Source organism: Mizuhopecten yessoensis, unplaced genomic scaffold, assembly GCF_002113885.1.
Source record: "Mizuhopecten yessoensis strain PY_sf001 unplaced genomic scaffold, ASM211388v2 scaffold10951, whole genome shotgun sequence".
Classification (NCBI taxonomy): domain Eukaryota; kingdom Metazoa; phylum Mollusca; class Bivalvia; order Pectinida; family Pectinidae; genus Mizuhopecten; species Mizuhopecten yessoensis.
This window is the reverse complement of record NW_018408803.1, coordinates 725630-736512: the sequence shown is the minus strand read 5'-3', so window position 1 is coordinate 736512 and position 10883 is coordinate 725630. Positions and strand designations below refer to the sequence as shown.

Below are 10883 nucleotides of genomic sequence, written 5' to 3'. Positions count from 1 at the left end.
AGGAAAGAAAAGGAGGGAAGGAAGGAAGGAAGGAAGGAAGGAAGGAAGGAAGGAAGGAGAGAGTGATGGTAGTAAATTGGTGGTGGGGGTGTATGTTCGGATAGGAAGGCGGTTAAAGATGCTAATTTAAAAGGGACTCAAAACGTCGTTATGGGGATGGGGAGAGAGGTCCGAGAAATTAATTGGTTGGTAAAATCCAACTGACCAGCTGTGTGAAATGGAGAGTGGCCGGAAAGGGTCAGACATTATTTGTTTAAAGATTAGATGTAAGATTTGACAGACTGGACCCCGTCTCTAGAACATTGAATTATTTAGGTAAAAAAACACACTCTTATAATTTTTGATCACTTGGATGTCTGATTCTAAAGACCTGAAGTTCTAAACTAAGGGGAGATAAGCTAGTAATAAAATGCAGTTGAGACATTCTTCATAAAAACTTAGGGGCTGGAAGCCAGTCTTGAGATTTGAATAAAGGGAAATTATTGAATTCTATAACAGCAATTGATGCTGACAAATAAGGGAAAATGTCAGGCAATAAGGTTTGTGAAGTACGTCCGAGATACAAAATTAGATTAAAGAATGAAAAAGAATGTGATAATATTCAAAGATATAAATAAACTGTAATATTAGTTTTAATTTCTTTACGTTTTGTTTATGTCATCAACACAAAGGCCAAACCAGTGACTCTGTCATGTTAGAATTAAAATATGATACATTCCATCTGTATATTTTAAAGTCGTATCCTATTAGTATGTACAATGAAACCTATACTAGTAGCTGATTCCGGAATATCCTGACACCATGTCTAATTTGATCCCCTGGGTATTCCGACATCCTGCCTAGCTTGACCCCTGAGTATTTCCACATCCAGTTTATTCTGGTCCTTGATTATTGTGTTTATCCTGTCTAGTGTGACCCCCTAGTATTCTGAAATCACATTTAAGTTGGCTCCTGAGTATTCCGACACCCTGTATCGCATGACCCCTGAGTGTTCTGTGAACCTGTCTAGTCTGAACCCTGAATTTTATGTAAACCTGTCTAGTCTGACCGCAGAGTTTTCCTATATCCTGTCTAGTCTGAACCCTGAGTGTTCTGTGAACCTGTCTAGTCTGAACCCTGAGTGTTCTGTGAACCTGTCTAGTCTGAACCCTGAGTGTTCTGTGAACCTGTCTAGTATAAACCCTGAGTGTTCTGTGAACCTGTCTAGTCTGAACCCTGAGTGTTCTGTGAACCTGTCTAGTCTGAACCCTGAGTGTTCTGTGAATCTGTCTAATTTGACCTCTGAGTATTATGTAAACCTGTCTAGTCTGACCGCAGAGTTTTCCTATATCCTCTCTAGTCTGACCGGTGAGTGTTCTGTGAACCTGTCTAGTCTGACTCCTGTGTATTCCTATATCCTGTTTTGTCTGACACCTTAGTATTCTGAGAACCTGTCTAGTCTGACCACTCTTATATCACCACATCCTTTCTAACACACATAATGTTACAAGTCCATGTCTTATCAAGCAACCAAGTCATTGTTTTCAACATATTTTGTCTTAAAAGGGGTCGAATTAGACAGGTCAATCTGACCAATACGTTGTCTGTCCAAAATCTTCAATGTCCCCTATTCTACAAAATACACAGACATTCCCCCAACCAGACCCCCATCACAAATTCTGGACTTTTAATCAACTGGTCACACATTGTTCAACAGCAAAATCGAGAGAAGGCTAGTACAAGTGTATTGAGGTATCGAACAAAGCAAGGCTTTTCGAGAAACTGATTACAAAATGCACTCATATGTACATTATGGTACAACGATAATTTTGAGATAGTGACAACAGAAGTTGTACGAAGTGGTTCAACAAATGGCGACAAATACTCGCAATAACTAGATTTGAGTTTAATTTTGTTTGTCAGACACTGTGTAACTATTCGGATCAAAAGTGTTAAAAGTAAATCACATAATTCTGATCTGTTTGATACTTTATAAAAAATACTCATCGTTTAGTAAATTTCGCTTTATATCATGTCGGTTATTATCATGTTTCGGTTAATGACACCTTTTTATGAAAATATTATATTTTGGGCTCTTTTGTCGTTTAAACTATTTCAAAACATAGGAACTGACAAAAAAATCTAATTTGCTGCTGTAAATATTTGAGGTTTCGGAGTGTCTGCATCATGAAATTCTTTGTTAGCTTCAAATGACTGTTTCTTTTTATTCGAGTTGGGATGACAAGCAACAAAATGACCGTGTTGAACGATCCAATGTCGTTCATTGCACTATGAAACGCAACTTGTTAAAGTGTAAATAGAGGGACCTAAAGCAAAAATGTCACTATTTGTTATAAATCAGGCATTTTAGTGATACTTTGGATATATATACTAAGACCAGAAAATAATATACATTTAAATCCCTTGTTGATGGGGGTGGGACGAGAGGGGACTGAAATCCCCCTCCCAAAAATTGAATTAAAAATATCAAAGCTCTGTTAGTCTGTCACGGTATCTGATGGCTTTGAGAGCGATAATTTAGTGCTTCATTGATAAACAATAAGATTTGTTCTTCCTTTTGGTTTCAGTGATGTCATAAACAAAACAGAAGCTAAATTATTATTGATATCATAGAAAATAATATAAGTATAAAAAATACTTCATGCAGTTATAAAATCGGTACCAAGTACCGTCTACCCTATACTCCCAGTGTACAATACAGATTGCTTGCGGTCATAATAAAATTAATCGCTTATTAAAACTGACAATTGTCTGCTTTTGTAAAAAAAAATCAAATCGTTCAACCACTTAACCACTATTTCAGACAACACACAGTAAGTTCATTGTATATATACTGCACGTGACGATTTTAGATGTGCATGCAGCTGCTTATTTGCTTACACGGCAGCTATGTGCCCGAGTCAAACGTGCAATATACATCAAAAAATGATGAGGCGAGTTTTACATGTTTTCTATTTACAAAGTTTCGATTAACTTTAGAACTGTTAAAGCGAGAGTGAACTGGAGCTTTGCTTTATACAGGTTCCATATTACGCAGGTTTTGCTTACATGTAACTTTATGCATAGAGCCTAAAGTTTAAAACAATATACGGATGTTAGTTTCACGTTACGGATTATACAGGGTTCGATAAAGACAGGTTACACTGGATATCAATTAATTTATCACTTACTTGTTTGTTTCGCTGTCTGCCTTACAGTTTTGCTTGCTCTCTCGTAGAAATCCCAGTCTGTCGTTCAGTGCTGACAGAACCAAAGCGTTGTCTGTATCAGTAAACATAAAGGTTACATTGATTTTCCTCTTCAGACTTATCACGATTCCGATATCAATCGTGAACCCGCAGACGATAAGATGGTTACTAATCCAATTATATCGAATGTTTGATCGAGTATGATAACAAAACTTAATAAATTTTCTATCTACATCCAATTATGTATTTTTCACATGTTTATATATATTTGTGTGTGTCTTTATGAAAATATATATATATTTGTCATAAATATATTATAAACACTGCAAAGAATCTCGGTCGCTCTCCAGTTACGGAGGAGTAGAAATCCGTTACATCCGGAACATGTATTAGAGAGTTTAGTCGCAGCACGTGACGTGACGGTAGTGAAGTGGTTATCAATCAGAGGAACCGTTTGGGACGGCTGGGGTCACCAAGCTAGCAAGATAAATGTTTTCTGTTTCGCCCTAACCTTGTGTTGGTGTCTCCCTACACTAATAGCCGTACATGTTACTGGCATATTGGCAAACTCCGAAAGAACAGAAACTTAGACGGAGTCTGAAGTTAAAGGTTTCTGACTTCCTGTCCAAGTTCTTGGTATTAAATAACCCATAATAACAACATTATATATTGCTTTATGTAATTATTCCTACGGTATTTGTGTGAACAGGTTTGTTTGTTTATTTGTTTATTTAAGGGGCATATTTTCCGACTATATTCTTTCTATGCTTACGTTACTCCAACTCAGCTTTAATGACCTTCCCGTAATAACAATACATCCACGGCGCGTGATCCTATGATATATTTTATATATTATCTCTATAACTTATTACACATATGGTATATATTATCTACATGGGCAAAGAGACTAAAAACCTGATAATTAAAGCTATTGATTAATATATATACGGTTGTTTCAAAATGTATAAAGCTTGTTATTAATTTTACACAAAAATCTAATAAATGAAGATTTTTTTCTGAAAAATGTCGTCATCGCATTGTGTTAATGACGTCACTATGAATAATATTAAAAATTTACTCGGGACATCACATTGTTTAACAGATTCAGTATGTGAAAAACCTGGGCGTTGACCTGCAAATGCTTAACGGTTTAGATAAAATAAATAAAGGCCACTGACCTATCGGTCTATTTTTTTGGAAATGTTAGATTTAAACGGACTCGAAATGTGTATCGTGTAAACGGTCGTTGTGGAGCCCATCAACTTGTCAAGCGACGTAGATTTAGAACGCGACAAACAAAATGGCTGACAGTAATCGCATTGTATTCTAAGTCACCCTGAACCAAATATATACACATAAAGTAAAATCCCGATGTACAAAACCGTACAAAACTCGATATATGCCCAATTTGTCTTGCTTGTTATCTTAAATGTAGACTTTATTAACTTTACAACAATTATGAAACAAATTATTGAAATAAATACCAATCACTCTTGTTGGCCCGGATGTTAGCGTGCTAAGTTTCTCTTCATGTGGGAGGAAACCGGTGTACCAGAAGAAAACCCACGTGATCGGGCAGGTGACCCCATACCTTTTCACGTCCGATCGGGGAATCGAACGCTGGCCGCCTTGGTGAAAGGCAAGTGCGCTATCCACTGCGCTATACGACAACCTGAAATCAATTAATCTTGATCTATAAACTAAACCAAATATTTTTTTATAAAACTTGTATTCTGCATCAGTAGAATCCGAGAACCTATATACGTACATTACAGGTTTATTCGGTAAATACTTCTTCGGGTAATACCGGAGACTGTATCGGCTCTTACCGAACACGTTTGTTTGAATAGGGAATATATTTCATAAAGAACTAGTATCATTACGTTATGTCAGGTATGTTTTAAATTGAACCAAGCAATATCGCGATAAAAAAAAAAAATATCGACGAGAATAATTTGACACAGGACAAGGCCATCTGCTGTCGGTAATACATTGTCTAACAGTTTCACCAGATCGACGGATGACATCTTACTCCAGCACGGACTTAGCTTTGTCCATCGACGTCCATGGATCCTGTGTTACTTGTGCGCCAAAATCAATTAATTTAAAATTTCATACACGCATGTTTATACATTCTTATTAAATTAAAATAATAATACCACACATCTGTCGCGGTATTATATTCATTTTATGTCCAATATGATAGACACGAAAGTGGGTATAGCCTATCCTGGGGGCGTCTCCCCACATCAGTTACCCGTATGTAAGCCTTGATGTCTACAATTGTTCCACATCATCTAGGTCTTGAGCACATTTGTAGAGACGATGTTTCCAGAAGAAAAAAAATAAAGAAAAAATCGCTTCAAACCAGTGCCGTATATATTCATATCGTCTGCTGGAAAACCGTCGGTAAAGTCAGACAAACAGTCAATCATATATATCGTCTGCTCGATAACCGAACTTCTCGTTAGTGAGGCGGACCTAAAACAAAGAAACAATTGTTACACATCTTTTGACATTTGTCAAGCATGTATTGAACTCAGAGTTTTGCAGCTGATTATGGACAAAGAAACTACGAATCAAGCCAAATTCGTTTTTAAATATAAAAAAATATACAAAGATAGGTCAAAGTTCACAGCATTTAAGTACCATTGAAAAGCGATTGGTTTTTAGATAGTAAAATTAACAGAATCTAAAAAGAACATGTCTGGAAGTAGACTACCCTGAACTAGTCAATACGAACTAGCACTTGAATTGATTTGACCCGTCAAGACATATATTATACTATTAAAAGTGATCTTGCAAAAGTCCGATTTTTTTTCCGGGAGAGAGGGCGGTGCTGGTTTGTAGGGGGGATCAATCGCTTCAAATGCCTGTATCAAGTTAGAAAGAGAAATGCAGAGCTTTCTGCTAGAATTTCTGTCACAGCCCAAACACTCGTCAGATACTGCTTACAGCGAACTTTGCTTTCTTCTACCGATCTAACTTCTTGCTTAATCCTTTCAGAGAGCTGTAGTAACGCATTTTATATTCAAATCTTTCCTCAATAAACTATAAATAAAAATTGAAATGTCACTCTTAGAATCGGTGCGCGTGACGATTTTTCCGGAATGAACTCCATAATTGTTGAAACAGAGCTAGCCGACTGTAGAACGCCTAAATTAATTGATATTAGGCTCGGTAGCTTAAAAGCTATAAGAACACCTAAGAGTGGAAAAGGACTGACAATCGTGTCGAAACTTTACATTTCACATGAATATAGCCAAATCTGAAGGAATTAGAATTTTATAATTGACAAAATAACTAGCCCAGATTGAATATAAATCGAGAGTGATCCTTTTGTTTCTGAATACAGTCCGGAACAGTAAAATGGCGAAATGGATTTATTGACGATGTTTGGTGAGAACTGATGTGCCCTGGTGCATACTGATGAGAAACAGTGTCTCGGCGCTAGACAGCCGTTCCGTCTCTACTTCCGTTCACCTTTTTTGTGTATATATTCCGGATATTTTAGTATCCGAGTTCTTTTGGAACTACTTTAGTCCGGACAATACATTTTGTGTAAAGTGAAACTTCGTTAGTCCGGAACATTTATTCACTTTATTTTGTGTACGTCAGAACCTCATAAATCCATGAACTTTATTTCTACGTATAGCAGAACCTTGTTTATCTGACTTTATTTTTGTTCACATGATCTCAAGAGCAGGATTCATTGTTTCTACAGTGGAACCTCGTCAGTCCGGACACTTTAATTTGTGTACGTTAGAACCTCAAAAATCCATGAACTTTATTTCTATATATAGCAGAACTTTGTTTTATCTGACTTTATTTTTGTACACAGGTCCGGACACTGTTGATGGAGAACAAATAAATCTCGTTAGTTTAAACTTTCTCGTACAAACAAACGTCGTTAGCCAGGATACTGCGGTTACTATGTTAAGCAGAACCTCGTTGTCCGGAGACTTTAGTTTATGTACAGTGCAACCTCGGTAGACCGGAGACTTTAGTTTGTGTACAGCGCAACCCCGTTAGACTGGAAACTTTAGTTTGTGTACAGCGCAACCTCGTTAGACCGGAAACTTTAGTTTGTGTACAGCGCAACCTCGGTAGACCATGCACTTTAGTTTGTGTACAGCGCAACCTCGGTAGACCATGCACTTTAGTTTGTGTACAGCGCAACCTCGGTAGACCGGATACTTTAGTTTGTGTACAGCGCAACCTCGGTAGACCGGATACTTTAGTTTGTGTACAGCGCAACCTCGGTAGACCATACACTTTAGTTTGTGTACAGCGCAACCTCGGTAGACCATGCACTTTAGTTTGTGTACAGTGGAACTTTGTTAGTCCGGACACTTTGTTATGTGTACAATTGAGCCTTTGTAAGTCCGGATACTCAATTTTGTTTATAGTGGATCCTCGTTAGTCCGGACTCTTTGGTTTGTTTCATTTTCATTGAATGTACAATAAACCATGCAAACATACCACTCGTGTTTTGGTTATATGTTTAACGAATAGCTTCAAGAATGCTTTATCCACCGAAATACATTTCACATGCATACGAATTGTTTTTAATACTTAGAAATCGAATAAAATATTCAAACAGAAGCAGATGTTATATATCCTTCGATGGTTTAAAAAACATCCCTGTTTAACCCATTCACCCCTGAAATGTTATAATGAACTATTCGAACCTTTGAAACGGAAGAGTTCAAATATGTCCTAAGGGTTGAATGAGTTTAGATGAGTACGTGGCTGTAGTGTGATCAAGTTTTATTGTAATTCATATAAATATGAACGTTACACAAGCACATGTGAATGCACTTTTAAAATTGATAAGTAAAAGATACAGTTTCCCAAAAAAATGAATTTCGCTTCATCATACAGCAGTAAATTAGAAATAAAGCAACTATTTACCGTCTGTCCAATGATTTCAAAATTCGCAGTAATCTGAAATATTGAACATTTATTCATTAACATAGCTAACAAGGGGTAGGCTTCGAGTCGAGAAAGTCCCGGAAAAACAAATATTTTCACCATGCAGGGACTGAAGATGGAAAGTGTGTTAGCTTTGCAAATCAGTAAATAAAAAATACTTAATATGACAAATATGGCGTCTAAAAAATGTATTTCAAATGTTTTTATTTTTATGATTCATATTTTCATTTTTACTTCTGCAGAATCTTTTTCGATTTGTTCCCGTTCTGAATTTCTGTAATGAAGATAAATAACTTTGAATGAGTTTCCCCCTATTTTTGACTGTAAGCTGACAAGGCTTTGAATTACAGGGTGTAGACAAGTCAGAATAAACTGACAAAGCTAGTCGTGTAAGCATGGCTAGCTTAACACCAATAAAATACTCATTTTTTTTTGGAGTTTTAAACAGAAGAAACAATCGAAAGTCAACTTTACCTTGAATGCTAGTTCGTTTCAAAGTAATCACTCATGAAAACAAAACCTCCAAACTATTTCTAAACTGTTGTTTTTATTATTATCGTTAATATTTTAATTGAATTAAGCTGTCTACAAGTTTCGATAATCGAGTCCAGATGGAATTCGCGAATTACCTTCAACATGTCTGGCACTACGGAATGACCCTTCATTATGGATGTTATTGGTATAACGACTGACCGCTGCTGTGTAATCAGTGACCACTTCGGCCACTCTGACGTCAATTATTCCGGCAGATGTCCGGCATCCACGGTACTCCCGCCTCAATCTAAACAAAATGGCTGCAACTTCATCAAAACACGTGCTGTAGAAAAACACGTATCCTATTACAGAGTGGGATCTCTTTATAATACTGAATCTTCATTGCAATAAACAGTATTCATAAAATTAAGATATGAAATTAAAGCAATAGGCATGACGTCATATAATAGTATGACGTCATATTGTAGGCAATCAACAAGCGACACTGAAGACAAAGAATGTAGATATGTTTTTCGCTTTGACTCCTATGCATTCTCGATGACAGGTTAAAAAGAACATTGAATTCGTTTCTATTGCATAGTTTCGTTGAAATGAACGTTTCAAAACTCGTTTCGAAACTCTCCAGTCATAAAATTAATAGCCTATATTACTATAGATGAACATGAAATATTTCATTCATTTTAACCACTAACAAAGGACTTTGCACTATGGTCACAAAGTTAGATTTTACGCAATGAGAAAAAATGGCTACCAGCCCCTAAGATTTTACATTGTTTGATGAATTTTCCTAGCTGCATTTTACTTCAGCTTATTTCTAGAATCAGACATCCATGTGACCAAAATTATTAGAGTTTATTTCATTCGAAATTATTCAATATTCTAGAGACGGGCTCCAGTTTAAAATAAGAATGAGAGTCGTGGTAATATTTTATTTGAATTAATAAATGTGGGTGAATAAATCAAGAGGAACTCCGAAAATACGTCAGAATCTTACAAGCGTTTGACTCGAATTATTGATACAATGTAGTGATTTATTCACGTCCGTTCAATTACAGGCGAATCGTAATTAACAGCAGTATTTTTTGCCAAATTTCTTGTTAAATGGCCTCGATCTTACCATGTATCTTATCGCTACGTTCTGCTCCAAATCAGATGTACGGATCAAATTATCTTTTTCACCATCTATACACGCCAAAAGTTCAAACATATTGGCAAAATTGAATGTACCTTACTACAATCCAAACCAACGATTAAATGATACTATACAGTGTTTTCTTACATTTCTTTAATTTCAAAATAAATATTGAATTTCAGATAAGTAAGTTTTAATTTGTATACAATGAAAACAAAACTTCTCCATTTCGGAGTTTTTGCCAGTTATTTACCTTTAATGAGGTTGATAGCCCTTTTATTATCCCTGCAGCTTTTTATTAACCGAGTAAGAAGTTATTGAACTATATCCGTGTACTTAGCGTTTCACATATGTTAGAAATGTAACAGTCTGAAGAATGATGACGTTACGTTACATGTAACACAAAACGATTCAAAATTTCACAACAGTACACGTGACTTAGGGACTAAGATAAGGGGGAAAAGTGAGTGGAGGAAAGAAAGGAATAAAAGGTACTTCATATTTCTTAATAATACTACAGTCATGTCATATCCAAATAAACACAAATGTCATATTTAATAATTGTGAAGTTTTATCCAAAAAACCACGGTCGATAAATCCATATTTTTTTAAACCAGGCTCTCTAATAACATTTTCTAGAAACTTTTTATTTCCAAATAATATTTGTACCAGACTGATCAAACCAAGCGCGTAGCTGTCTTGTAAGCAAATACGTATCGAAACTCCTTTAATTCAATAGCTCACAATACCTTCTAATAACATGTATTTTGGGAAGTTTGTAAGGCTGACTGATGCTGATCAACAATTAAATGTTCGGGAATATTTGAATAAAAAGAATGATGCTACAGCCCCCTGTGATAGCTATGTTAGGTAAGGGAGGCACGAATGATGCTACAGCCTCCTGTGATAGCTATGTGATGTAAGGGAGGCACGGATGGTGCTACAGCCCCCTGTGATAGCTATGTGAGGTAAGGGAGGCAGGAATGGTGCTACAGCCCCCCTGTGATAGGTATGTGATGTAAGGGAGGCATGAACGTTGCTACAGCCCCCTGTGATAGCTATGTAATGTAAGGGAGGCAGGAATGTTGCCACAGCCCCCATGTGATAGCTATGTGATGTAAGGGAGACACGGA

General features: G+C 36.4%; 1 protein-coding gene across 1 annotated transcript in view; it reads right to left on the bottom strand.

Moving 5' to 3' along the window:
* LOC110464038 (sodium-dependent dopamine transporter-like) overlaps positions 1 to 3225 on the bottom strand; it is a 129044-nt gene extending 125819 nt beyond the window's left edge. Inside the window, exon 1 of the mRNA XM_021519048.1 lies at positions 3171 to 3225. The gene's annotated coding sequence lies outside the window, so the exon portion shown is untranslated. The remainder of the gene's footprint in view (positions 1 to 3170) is intronic.
* Between the last annotated feature and the right edge of the window lie 7658 nt (positions 3226 to 10883).